The 13,732-nt window shown below is 48.1% G+C and overlaps 1 non-coding gene and 1 pseudogene across 1 annotated transcript; one reads left to right on the top strand and one right to left on the bottom strand.

The window, feature by feature from the left end:
• Positions 1-3,394: 3,394 nt before the first annotated feature.
• LOC129668401 (mortality factor 4-like protein 1) lies at positions 3,395-11,900 on the bottom strand (annotated as a pseudogene).
• Positions 9,304-9,410, top strand: LOC129668490 (U6 spliceosomal RNA). The gene has a single exon (XR_008718927.1). It is a non-coding gene; the product is annotated as a U6 spliceosomal RNA (small nuclear RNA).
• Positions 11,901-13,732: the final 1,832 nt, after the last annotated feature.

The raw sequence follows: 13,732 nt of genomic DNA, 5'->3' as shown, positions 1-13,732 counted from the left end.
TGTGTTTCTGCCGTCACATATGAGGGTGAACCCCTGGTTTTCATTTCTGAGATTCTGAGGATTTCACTTCATACCCCAGCCTCCTGCTTTCCGAAAATTTTGTGATTTAGTTTTTCATTAGAGTTGAGTAGTTCCTCTTTGTATATGTACCAGATTTTCATTATCCAGTTATCTGCTGATGGATGTCTAGGCTGGGTCCATTTCCTTGCTGTAGTGAATAAAGCATCAGGAAACAGAGCTGTGCAAGTACCGCTGTGGTCGGTGGGGTGTCTGAATGTGTGGATGTCTGTCTCGCACAGGGCTGGTGCCAGGAGTGCCAGACCCCCTGGAACTGGGTCGTAGGTTTTTGTGCCTGCCAGGTGGGCGCTGGGTACTGAACCTGGCTGCTCTGCAAGAGCAGCGGGTGCTCTTAACTCCTGCGCCATCTCTTCAGGCTCCGTCTCTATTTTTAAGTATAAACTTTAACTTTCAAAGTCCATAATTCTGCATAGTTTTGCTTAACAGTTTGATGACTTGGTGACAATAGTCACATTGAATATGTATTTTTTCCTGGGGGGGGGTAAATCTTAAGTTGTTAAGTTGCCCCAGAAGAGCAGCGTTGGGTCTGCTGTGTAGCTGGGTTTCTTACATACGTATCAAGGGCTCTGGGCATCCGTGGTCCGCTGTGGATGACAGGGCCTCGGTGATCACTTAGTCTCAGGGGTGACTGGCTCCTCCTTCCTTTGGTGACCTTCACTTCTACTCGTAAGTCTTCACTCCTCTCACCGGTCTCTCTTGGCAACCTCAGCAGATGCTCTTTCCTCATACTTTATGAAAGCTTTCAGGAGAGAGTAAAACGGAGATATCTGCAGATAATCCTACAGATTTCCAGGGGGGGGGCAGGAGCCAACTAGCTTCCTAACCCACTCCACCAGGCAGAGGGAAGAGGGACAGTACCCCCGAGGCAGAGGATCTGAACAACCTGAAGTGTCACCCAGGCCTGGAACAAGCTTGTGTCACCCAGCGGTGCTCTGAGCGACAGTGGGTGAGGGGAGCCAGGCAGTCCCCGTCCTCCATCCTCAGCTCCACCTGCCTACACCAAACCAGGCCTGCATCTTGTTGACTTTGCTCCTGACCCTGTCTGAATCCCCTTGATTTATCTTTGTACTCACACTTTCTTCTTGTTAAAATCATTTATTTGTGTGTGACCCCTTTGGAGGCTAGAGGACAATTTGGAGGAGCCAGTTCTCTCTAACCACCGTGTGTCCCAGGTCATCAGGCTTAGAAGGAAGCATTCTTACCCACTGAGCCATTTCTCTGGTGCCATATCCATATTTTCTAATGAGCTATTTGTGAAAGATAGGCCTGTAGCCCCAGCTTCTGAGAGGCTAAAGAGGGATAATTGCTGAGTTAAAGGTCAACTGGTCACATAGCAGGTATTACACCAGCCTTGAGTACAGAAGAAGACCCTGTCTCAAACAGAACAAAACAGAGCACCCAGACAAACAAATAGAAAAGTCACTCATGTGAATAATTTTTTATTGTCTGAATATTGAACTGTCATAATTTAACTAATTTTTAAAGATGCTTTTACAGATTTTATAGGTTAAAAAGTTGTTTATCTGGGCACGATGGCACATTCATTGTATCTCAGCACTTAAAAGGCAGATCTTGGTGAGTTCCAGGCCAGCCGGGGCTACACAGTGAGACCCTGCCTCTAAGAAAAAGTAACTTAAAATAGTATCAACTACAAATAGCAATAGCTTTATCTTCTCCCCCTACCAATCACTACAGCTGGGGACTGGAGAGATGTTTGGTGGTTAAGAGCACTTGTTGCTCTTGCAGAGGACCTGGGGTCAATTCCCAGCACCCAGCTGGTAGCTCACTACTATTGGTAACTATAATTTCAGGGAATCCAGTGCCCTCTTCGACCTCTGAGGGCACAAGGTGGGACTTACATACATGCAAGCAAAGCAGTCACACACATAAAATAAGTCAAAATTAAAAACAAATTTGGGATGATAAGATGAAAACTTGAAATACAATGTCAGATCAGATACAAAAGCAAGAGGCTTCTGTGCCCCCGCACACAGCAACTGGTTTTTTTTTTTTTCCAGCAATTCTTTTTAATGAGTTATTTTACAGCTTGATAAAAAATTGACTTAAAACCTCAGGAGGATTTGCTACGTGATGGTTAGTGTTCACTGACAGAATCTGGAACCATCTGAGAGAGGACCCTCTGGCTTGCCTGTGGGGAATTATCTTCATTACACCAATTGGTACAGAGAGGGTATCTTAACTATGGGCCTGACATTCCAGGGCCTTGGGGCCCTCAACTGTAAAAGGAGAAAGAGGGCTATATACTGGCAAACACACGTTTCTCTCTCTGTCTCAGCTCCCTGATGGCTGAAGCAGCGTGACAAGCTCCCTCAAGCTCTTGCCGCTGCACCAAGCCACCACGATACCCATGCTGCCAGGATGACTTCCCAGCCATGGCAGACTGCAGCCTGAAACTGCCCTCCTCCTCTTCCATCTGACCCTCGCTTACCAGGTATCTTCAGGACTGGCTGCCATGTCCTCCTCTGTGGCCTAGCAAGACTGTTCCTCCCTCGGGGAGGCAGGGGAGGTAAAGGAGCCAGTCGTTGAGTTCATGTCAGAAATAGTTCCTGTTCCCCTTACTACGAAACCCACTTGGTTACTGAGCTACCATGGGCTACATCCAAGCAGGGGCTATTGTTTTATTTTAAATTATCACCATTATTATTACTACTATTATTATTTTGTGACACGGTATCAATATGTAGCCCAGGCTAGCCTCAAACTTGTGATAGTCTTCTTGCCTCTGCCTCCCGTTGCCTGTTGCATACCTGTGTGGGGCCTGGCACTCAAAAGTCATGAGACAGGCTTGAGAGGCTCTGATATGCTTTGATTCCCCAGATCTGTGCTTTACGGTCTGTGAGTGAAAGGTGGGTGGTGGAGGGCTCCTCTCAAGGGTTGCTGTGCACTCTGAGGCTCTAGAGCATGTGGTAGAACACTAACACACATTACACAAGTGCACAGGGTCAAAGGGGGGAACCACCAGAATTCCAAGGCAGCTTTGTCAACTGGGCAAAAACCCGCTCTACAGCATGTCTCTTTGTTGTCTATCCCTGAAGGCACCAGCAGAAACTTTGAAATGAAAAAAAAAAAAAAAAACCACAGAAAAAAGGGGGCAGATATGGAGGCACACATCTGTAATCCCAGCATTCCTATAGCAAGAGGCTATAGGAATGCTTTATTTTCTCATGTGTAAAATCAATCAGAAAACAAACATCAACTGTTGTACACTAACGTCTTCAGTGTACAACCTTTGTACAAGAAAAGGACTAAGAGCCAGACTGTTTGCAGAGATCCAAGCGTGCAGGAAGCTCACAGCTCACAGAGGAGGAGCCGCTTCATCATCACTGAACAAAGCTGCAGAATTATCCAGGTACTTGAGGAAATCATGTAGCTCGTGCAGCAAGAAAGCAAGGCTTTTCTCACGTAGCGGTGTGAGGCCAGCATAGCTGCAATTTGCACAATCGTCTCCGCAGGTGTAGCGACTCCTACTCCCGGGACTTGGGTGCACACTGTGGTCTTTCAGCTTTGCAGAGGAGTTGAGTGCCCGGCGGCACCCCACTGAAGCTCTCTTCTCCCTGCCACAACCTCCTTCACAGTGCTCCTTGCCGTCTGTACTTCCACGAGAGTTCTTACAATTCCCATAATCCTCCAAAAAATGGAATCCACATTCTCCTTGGCAGGAAGATTAAACACACACACACACACACACACACACACACACACACACACACACACACACACCAAACAAACAAACAAACAAACAAACAAAAACAAAACCAAACCAAAGAAAAGCTGCTTTTGTCTGGTGATCAAGCCGGGTCATCCACAAGCCATGGTTTCAGCTCTTCAGGAATCTTATCTTCAACTCTGTCTGTGACTGTCTTTATTTTCAACTGTAAGATCTTCCTGGCAGGTCGAGGTGTCTACCTGGTTCCGCCATTTCCAGGTCTTTTCTGCTGCTTCTCTTGTTTTCTCTTTTTGGGAGCAGCTCCCTTCCCCTGCCTCTGCATATTGGTCCTGATTGGCCTTCTGAAGTTCTTGTTGTCTCTGCAGATTGGTGTCCATGAATTTGAATACTCTTCTCTCGGGAACCCATCCATCCCACTTTTTTATTCCAACTGTAATGGATAACGCATTTCACTTCCGTGTCCTTTATGGCAACCTGTACACACTTTGCTTCAGAAAGAAGAGGCAATGAGAGCACAGCACTCGCTCACCCTCCTGGAATTTAGGCTTCAAGTCCTGCTTGGGCGCCTTTTATAAGTGATTTGAGGACTCCTCCTCCCACCACCCTTGACTACCGCCCCCACTGTCTACCGCATCCAACTTAGGTTCAGATGTGCCATCCCTAATTCTGCCTCTTGCTATAGGAATGCTGGGATTACAGATGTGTGCCTCCATAGCTGATTTTTTTTTTTTAATGTAGGTCTGGGGATAGCTCATGTCATCATGCTTGTATAGCAAGGCACTTTTACCCACTGAGTTACCTCCCTGTTCTCATCGGTGATTCTAAATCTTACCAAGTTGACAACCCATACTAATGTCTGACTGTGGGATTTCATGGCCTTGGTGGTCCTACTTTTCCTCTGGGTTTGGACTCAGGACTGCATGGCGTATGGGACACACAGAGTTGGGCACTTTTGCCTACTCTGGGCACTGGGAAACTCAGCCTGGTTAGCAAGCCAGATATCTGTGGTCAAGGGCCAAGTCACTGTTCACCAAACTGCACACGAGGCCTGAGAAAGCATGTCACTCGTGACTCATCTACACTGCCCTCTAGCTCTCATTCCATCATCTCCCAAGGAGGGGACTCTGGCCCAGAGCAGGGTGACAGAGGAATGAATGGGAGGTGGGATTTCTGTCATCAGCTTTGGTTCCCCCTTGCTGAAGAGCTCGTGCTAACTCCTGACCATTGTGGTCAGGTGGATAGTTTCACACTTATGGGTTCCTTTGGGTGTTCTATGACATCTTCACATGCCGGCGGAAGCTGCACCAGGCTTCCCTGCCTGCTCTTTTCTCTCTTCATGGTAATAATTAGCAGCTCATTCTGTGGCCCTGAAGACAAAGGCTGCAGGGTGAAGAGCTGCTGGGTCTCTGGTGCTCTGGACTCCTAGCTTCACTAGGCTGCACACAGTACAGCCGGACCCGGCCTGACTAGAGAGCATCTCCCCCGTCTCCTGCCACTCCTTCACAGCCCCTTCCTTGCCTGTTCTTCCTTGTCCCTGGACAGAGTCTCACACAGTAAATGCCCTCTGTGAAAAGCCCAGGCTCCCATCCTATTGACATGTCTCTAGGTTCCTGTGATAGGCTGTTTTGATCTTCTCCACTGTGCCTTCCTCCTCTGGCTAGGCCACCTGCCTGGCTCCAGATGGCAGATGGTGTTTCCTGGTTTGGGAAGGTGGAAATCTGGTCTTTATAATGTCTAGGTGGAGGAAATTCTAAATGACATTTTGGTTGACTAGTGGGTACCAAAGCAACATTTACCCAGGAGCTAAGTTGGAGAAGAGTTTATGGTATGTGGCTACATGGCAGGGCAACCGTGGCTGTCTGGGCTCCAAGAAGCTGGGCGAGCCAGGCATAGTGGCACACGCCTTTAATCCCAGCATCCAGGAGGCAAGGGCAGGCAGAGCTCTGAGTTTCAGGCTAGCCTGGTCTACAGAGCAAGTTCCAGGACAGCCAGGGCTACACAGTGAGGCTCTGCCTCAGGAGAAGAACAAAAAGAATCTAGGGGAAGAGCTTGGACTATTTTCACTCCACATGGCTTTTAGAAGTTTTGAAACATCACGTGGTTTTTCCGTAAGCACATATACGTAAAGAATGCTGACTCAGGAGGCTGAGAAATGGCTTTGTCCGCTAGGAGAGTGCTTGCCACTCGGACATGAGTAGTGCAGGTGGAACCTCAGCACCCACATTACAGCAGGCACAGCTGGATGGTGGCTCCCCGCCCGGCCTGGGTCCCTACATGGCTGGGGGTGTCTCATGAGCCATTTGTCTGCTGATCCAACCTCCCCCTCCACCAGGTGGTCCTTCTGCACAGCCCTGTACATGAATTGAGGAGAGCTCCTTCTGGGAGTGGCCAAGTCTGCTCACTGACAAACTTTCACCCATTTTCAGATTTCTTCCCTGTCCTTTGTCACAGGGTCTCACAACCGCACTGCCACTATTCCATATAAATCCATAAAAGAGGGATTCATTTCTCGGGTCAAGGGAGACTGGAGGTGTCTGTGTAGAGACATGTGACTCTTTGGTCCTATGGGCTCCCCTTCCTTCCGGATGAGAGCGCTTTCTGAGGGCAGGTCTGTAGCTACCTGCTTCCTGCTGTCTCTCCAGCGCCGTCAGCCTCTCCTTCATCTCTGTCCTCTCACTGGTCCTGGAACACCCAGGGCCCCTCAGCCTTCTGGAGTCCCTGGGGGAGTTCCTGTCATGTTGAATCTGATGCTCTCTCCAGGCCTGGGGACAGGCCTGACCCTAACGTAGTTATCTCCTCTCATTGCACTGTCACCCTCTTCTCCCTTTTCCCCTCCCTCCCTTCCAGTCTCCTCACTTGTACTCACTCTCAACTTGCTGTCCAGTCAGGCGCCCTCCATGTTCGCCTGATGACCAGTCCTTGGAGGTGACTCTCAGTACTGCTGGCAAGCGCTTCAAGCCACCTGAGGCAATCTCTCTCTCTCTCCCTTTCCTCTCTCCTCCTTCCCCCCCCTCCTCCTCACGTTCCTTCTCTTGCTTCCTATAAGGTCTCATATAGCCCAGGCTGGCCTCAAACTTGCTTCATAACCAAGACTGACCTTGAACTTGTGATTTTATCTCCCAGGTGCTGAGATTCCATGCCAGGTGTATCAGTGCTGGGCTCAAGCCCAGAGCTTTGTGTGTGCCAGGCCAGCACCCTACTGACTGAGCCTTTCCCCCACACCCTTCAGTCTTGTTTTTGTTCTTGTCAATCTTGGCCATACTCCACGTCCAAGCACAAGGCTGGCTCATCTTGAGAAGGGAAAAACTGGTCAAGCTGACCCCTCCTCTTCTCTTCTCCAGAGGAAGTTTGAGAACCTCAGGAACAAGGGGGAATAGGAAAATGGGCACAGTTGTTTCTTTCTCTGTCACAGAGGGTTTAGTCTCTTGAGGTTAAGGCAGAGTTCCCCTTTGCTTAGGAAGGGCTGGTTTGAGCCTAAGAGTGCTAGAGAACCTGTTCCCTGGCTGAAAGGCCACAGCAGAGACCTCTTGTTTTGTCTGTCTCCCTTCAGGGAGGAGGCTGCGGGCCAGCTGTAGGGCCTGAGACTTTTTCTCCTGAAACCCCAAGTGGCTCACAAGCCAAGATCTCCTGCTTCTCACCCTCTTCACACTGGTCAGCCTTTGGCTTAGTGGTTAGGAGGACATGACCTTGAACCTCTTTCCATTTGGACTAAAGGTCTCCAATCCCACCCTTCTTATAAAAAGGCCCTAGCCTAGTGGGGCTTCACATGGCTCCTGGGACCACTGGGACCATTTCTAACTAAGCGTACAGAGAGGCTCCCATTTGGGAAAAGTCAATTTATGTGTTTTTAATTTCAATTGCATTTGAGACAGGGTGTCACTATGTGGCCCTGGCTGTCCTGGTGCTCAATATATAGACCAGGCTGGCCTCCAACTCACAAAGATCCTCTGACCGCTGCTTCCTGAGTGTGGGATTAAAGGCCTGTGCCACCATGCCTAACAGAGAGTCATCTTAAAGCAATTAAATCTCTTATGCTTTTGTATGTGTGCCTATCATATGTTGGGCATATTCCCCTTGAACTTCTTACTCTCTCTTTTCTTGTTCTTCCCCATTTCCAAAGGTCCTTTTGTTGGGAGCCACACTGACTGAAGACTTTCTCAGAGGCCTTGATGAAAGGACCAACGGGAGGTTAGTGGTGTCCTTGCCCAGAAGTGGACTTGTCAAGGTCCAGTCTGGGGCTGGAGCCAGAGCCTCAAAGGAGTCAAGGTTGTGGTTTCTGGGGATTCAACTGTTCCCCCTGGACTGTGGTTATCAGTCTAAAGCAGCTGTGTCTGAGGTATCCCATGCTCTCTTTGCCAACACTGACTTAGCTCTCTGCTAACCTTGGCTGTTTTCTCCCTGCAAATAGTATATAAGATACTGTATTTTAAAATAAAATTGCTTATGCAGGACTTGCTGGCCCTAGCTATTGTTTTTTTCTTTTTATCCCTCAACCCCTGGTCCTCCTCCTCTACACATCACCATTCAGGACCCTTTTCTCTACAGGTGAGGTTCACCCTTGGTTCTCTTAGGCAAAGTTACTTCTACTTTCAAATCATATGTATGTATGTATGTATGTATGACTGCATATATGTATGTGAATTTATATAGCTATATAACATCTAGAATTAACAAATGAAAGAAAATTATTTGTTTTTTGCAACTGACTTAATTAATATGATACTCCCTATTTGTGTCTATTTTCCTGCAAATGACATAATTTCATTCTTTTAAAAGTATTTCTTTTTGACAGCCTTACCAGTCCATAGAGGAACACAGTGCAGCCAGTCCTGATGAGACCTGATAGGCTAGGGTCAGATGGAAGGGGAGGAGGACCTCCCCTAGCAGTGGACAGGGGAGGGGCATGGGAAGAGATGAAGGACAGAGGGAGGGTAGGATTGGGAGGGGATGAGGGAGGGGGCTACAGCTGGGATACAAAGTGAATAAATTGTAATAAATAATAAATTATTAATTTTTTTAAATTTTCATTCTATGAAAAATAATTTTCAATTGTCACTTTGTGTATGCCTCTTTGTGTGCACAGGTGTCCTCTGGGGCCAGAAGACGCTATTTAATCTCCTTGATCTCGAGTTACAAGTGGTTGGAGCCACTGGTATGGGAGCTGGGAACTGAACTCTGGTCCTCAGGAAGAGACACAAGTGCTCTCAACCACTGAGCCATCTCGCTAGCCCTAATTTTATACTTCTTCTTGGCTGAAAAAATTGTATTATATATATACACACCTTCCTTATCATTTTCTCTGTTGAAAAACTAACTTCTTGCCAGAGGAGGAAAGGCCCAGACAACTCACACACTGAGGAGCATCTCTTTATTTTCAAGTGTCCTGGGGCCCTTCTGCCAGGATCACTTACTCTCTTCCAACTTCTGGGCCAGGTTGTGGCTGTGGGGCCGGGAGCAGAGGGCTGATGTGACTTGGCTTATCCAGGGCCTGGACTGTTACTCTCTTTTGCTGTTGCTCTGGTAAAATATCTGAGGTAGTGCTGGCTTCGGCAGCACATGCACTAAAATTGGAAGGATACAGAGAAGATTAGCATGGCCCCTGCGCAAGGGTGACACGCACATTCGTGAGGCGTCCATGTTTTTAAGAGAGGACCCTAACTAAAATGTTCAGTCCCCATCCTGAAAGGCAAAGAGGACGGACATCAGAAGAAGAAGAAAATAGGAAACAACCTGGAAACCTGCTACAGAGGGCCTCTGAAAGCCAGAAGAAAACAGGAAACAACCTGAAACCTGCCACAGAGGGCCTCTGAAAGCTTCTGCAGTATAGACTGTCAAAGCAGATGCTGAGCCTGATGGCCAACTGATGGGCAGAGTGAATGGAATTTTATGTAAGAAGTGGGAAATAGTAAGAGCTGGAGGGGACGGGAACTCCACAAGGAGAGCAACAGAACAAGATAATTTGAACACAGGGAACTTCCCAGAGACTCACACTCCAACCAAGGACTATTCGTGGAGATAACCTAGAACCCCTGCACAGGTGTAGCCCATGGCAGTTCAGTGTCCACGTGGGTTACATAGTAATGGGAAGAGGGACTGCCTCTGACATAATCTGATTGGCCTGCTCATTGATCACTTCCCCCTGAGGGGGGAGCAGCCTTACCAGGCCACAGTAGAGGACAATGCAGCCACTTTTGATGAGAACTGATAGACTAAGATCAGAAAGAAGAGGAGAACCTCCCCTATCAGTGGACTTGGGGAGTGACATGCATGCAGAAAGGGGAGGGAGGGTGGGGTCGGGAGGGGAGGAGGGAGGGGCTTATGGGGGGATACAAAATGAATAAAGTGTAACTAATAAAAAATGAAAAAAAAATGAAAAAAAAATCTGAGGTAACTGGAGGGAGGAAGAGTTTGCCCCGGCTCCCGGCTCAGGGGTACCCAGACCCATCAGGGGGCACTGGCTCCTGTCTGGCATCGAAGGCCGCTTGCCCACATCTTGGTGTATCAGGACAGAGAAAAGGCAGCACAAGATCTGCTGGCCTTCTCCTCTTCCCCGTTCACTCCAGGCCTGTTTCCCAGCCCACGAGATGGTACCAGCCACTTTCAGGGAGGGTCTTTCTCCTCAGTTAATCCTCTCTAGAAACCCCCTCACAGGCACACCTACAGGAGTACCTCACTAATGTCCTGGGCATTTATTAATCCAACCAGGTTGACAATTAAAATTAACTAGGATGGTCCCAAAACAGGACATTCTCATCCTTGTAAACTTGGCTGGAACTGAGGTAGGTAGCAGGAAGAGGCAGGTCCATTCTTGAAATTTCAGAGCAGCATGGCTTCAGCCTGGCTTAGGGAGAAGCACCCACCAAAGGGTAGAGCAGACCAGACAGATTGAAGGTGGGAGGGCCTGAGACAGGACTGGAGAAGCTCCGCCTTTGCTTCCTTTCTAGGGCTGGAGGGCAATTGAATGGTAGGATCCTCTCTGGGTTTACCAGCCAGACACTCAGCTGCAGCATGAGTTCAGTGAGCCAGTAAAGGTAGCAAGGGCTGTCAGTTCCAAGGGATGCTGAAGAGGACCCTGCAGGAGTTCAGGCAGTGAAACGAGGTGTGAAGAGATGAGGACAAAACCTTGGTCAGACTGACTTCATCAACCTGGATTCAGACTTTGGGGAGTCTGATGCCAGATGTTTTATTGTCAGCATATTTAAAATACAATGGAATTTGGAAAAAAAGTTTCTTGGTGTAATATAATCCTCAGGGCACAAAAAAGCATAATTATATCAAAACTCAACTCAGAGTACATGTCAGTTTCTTCAAAAAAGATGGGTTCTAGAGATAGGCTGCATGTGCTAGCTTAAGGGCCTAGGAAAGGCTCTGGCCTAGTCTTGGTCATATAGATAGTGTAGAGGTTGTTTGGGCTGGTTGTGGTCCTGGTTGTGGGAGCTTGGGGACCCTGGCTACAAGGTTCATTTAGGTTAGTAGCCAGCTCTGGTCCTGGGTATAGGAGCTTGATATGGTCTGACCCAACAGACAATGCAGATCAACACACTATTCCCCATTTCCAGTTCCCAGGCTTTTGGATGGAAGGATAGGTTTTACATCTTTTCCACTGGAAAGACAAAGCTGCGTGCTCAACCTTCCTGGTTTCTCCGGAAATCAGCGAGATCAGCGGGCGCAAGGACCTTCACGCTGTGCTCCCAGCAGGATGCCAGACATGGCTGTGCTGAGCGGGGAGGCAGGGTGCTTCCGGTCAGGGAATCCCCTGCAACAGGAGCAGCTATTTCCTTGGCCCTGCTGTTAGGCTGCCGCCCTGATTCCAACATCACCTGTCATTCAGCCTCAGCTCACAGGGAGGCTAGGCCAGCCTCCCACCCCGTGGCCAGAGCTCTTATCAGTTTTTACGTAAGGTATAAGCCACACCTCTCTGTTGAAATAAGTTTTTTCTTCTAAGCCTACTCTAGCTCCCAAATATGACACAGCGACCCGTTACATTTATAATAAGCTTCAAGCACCATATTGGGGCAGATACCGACCTGTTCTAACTGGACTATGCTGTCCTGGCTACTCCCCAGCCATGTGCCCTGTTGCCAGTCCTCTGGTCTCACCCTGGCCGCCCCTGCACCATATTTGGCTCCCCCATGGCGACTTCCTTCTCGCAGGTCTCATAGCTACATCCTCATGGCTCTTTTGTGGTCCATGCCTGAGACCCCTTCACCCCAAGACTGGCAACTAGTGTCCCACCTTCCTTTTCCTCTTCCCGGTAATTGGCTGTCAGCAACTTTCTTAACCAATCAGAGATAATTGGGGAGCAAAGTTTATACAGCATTGATCACTGACTGTGACATCGGGGCTGCTACCAGATCTCAGGACCCAGAATTCAGCATCTGAATACACAGAACACCAGACCAACCCCCAACACCTCTTCATGCCTTTCCCAACGCAAATGAGAACTGGATTCAGTGATGAGAAGTGGAAACTTCCAGAAAACAGATTTCTGGCCATAGACTGTGTAGAGTTCTGACCAGCCATCAAATCACCCATTTATTTATCATCCTTCCAGTCATCTACTGAGTTTTCTCTCCAACTAGCTCCACTGTTCCTATTCCATAGCTGTTTACCCCTTCACCGTCTACCCAGCCATTCATCTATTGTCCCATCATTTATACACCTGTTGACCTTTCATTCATTTTTCATTCATTGTTTCTCTGCCCATTCATTGATCTTCTGTCCATCCATTAAACAATTTATACGTTTCCACTCATTATGCCGTCTGCTTCTCTTTTACTCATGCATCCAACTGTTTATCTTCCACCCATCCATGTTTATGTATTCATTTATTAGTCATCTATCAATCTTCCATTCATCTATTTTTCCATCCATCCATCCATCCATCCATCCATCCATCCATCCATCCATCCATCCAATTATTTGTGCCAACTCCTTCATTTCCTCATTCTTTTTCTTCTTTCCTCTTCACCTTTCTCTTTTCTACCTTCTGAGAAATATTTGTTTAGAGTCTGTTATATACCGGGTTTCTTAGATTTAGCAGGCCTCTTCAAAGCAAAAAAGTTTCTCAGAAAAAAACTTACTCTTTCACTGAGACCTTAAGCATCTTCTTCATAGGGAACTCTCCTCGTGATTCCAGGGATGGAGAGAGGAATAAAGAGTAAAGAGAGGAGGAGAGACAAAAGCCTGGGTCAGCTGCTGCTGAGCCGCCTGCTCTATGTGTGAGATGCCCAGGCTGCAGGAAGCCTGGAGCAGAACCCAAGCCTCACGTTTAACAGCGTGACTCTCTAAGCTGCTTTCCTAAGGTTCTAACACCTGAGATGATGTGAGGACATTCTATTGCAGTGATGTCCTAGATGCCAGGCTCCTGTTCCTCAGTCTGTATTCTTCACCATAGCCAGAGGGGTCTTTCTTTTGTATATATGTTTTCATGTGTATGTACATGTACATGAATGACTTTAGAGGCCAGAGGTCAATGTCCAGTGACTTCCTCAATCACTTTCCACTTTATGTTTGAAACTGGGAATTTCAATGGACCTGGAGCCCACTCTTTGCCAGTCTGAGTAGCCATGACACCCACAGATCCTCCTGCCCCTGCCTCCCTGGCAGGAGTATAGGCGCCTGCCGGTGTACCTGGCCCTTACATGGGTTCTGGAGAGCTGACTTTCTCACGCGTATGTGGCAAGCACTTTACAGGCTGAAATATCTTTCTAACCCTGAAGAGTGCTCTGAAGTGCCCTGCCTGAACCCACAAGAAGAGGTAAAAGTCCTTAAGATGATCCAAGAAGACCCTCATCACCGGACACCCAATGCCTCTTTAGATCCACATACAGCACCTGTCACATATGTTATGTGCTTAGGACCAGAGCTCTCTACAGCTTCCCACCCCCAGAGTGCCCACCCCTCAGTCAGCACCCCGCCACTCCGCATCTCCCACCCCCAGAGTGCCCACCCCTCAGTCAGCAC

The sequence above is a fragment of the Psammomys obesus genome, unplaced genomic scaffold (genome assembly GCF_907164565.1).
Source record: "Psammomys obesus unplaced genomic scaffold, mPsaObe1.curated_primary_1811, whole genome shotgun sequence".
Lineage (NCBI taxonomy): Eukaryota > Metazoa > Chordata > Mammalia > Rodentia > Muridae > Psammomys > Psammomys obesus.
Note: the sequence above shows the minus strand (reverse complement) of the source record. Positions and strands in the feature narration are given on the sequence as shown.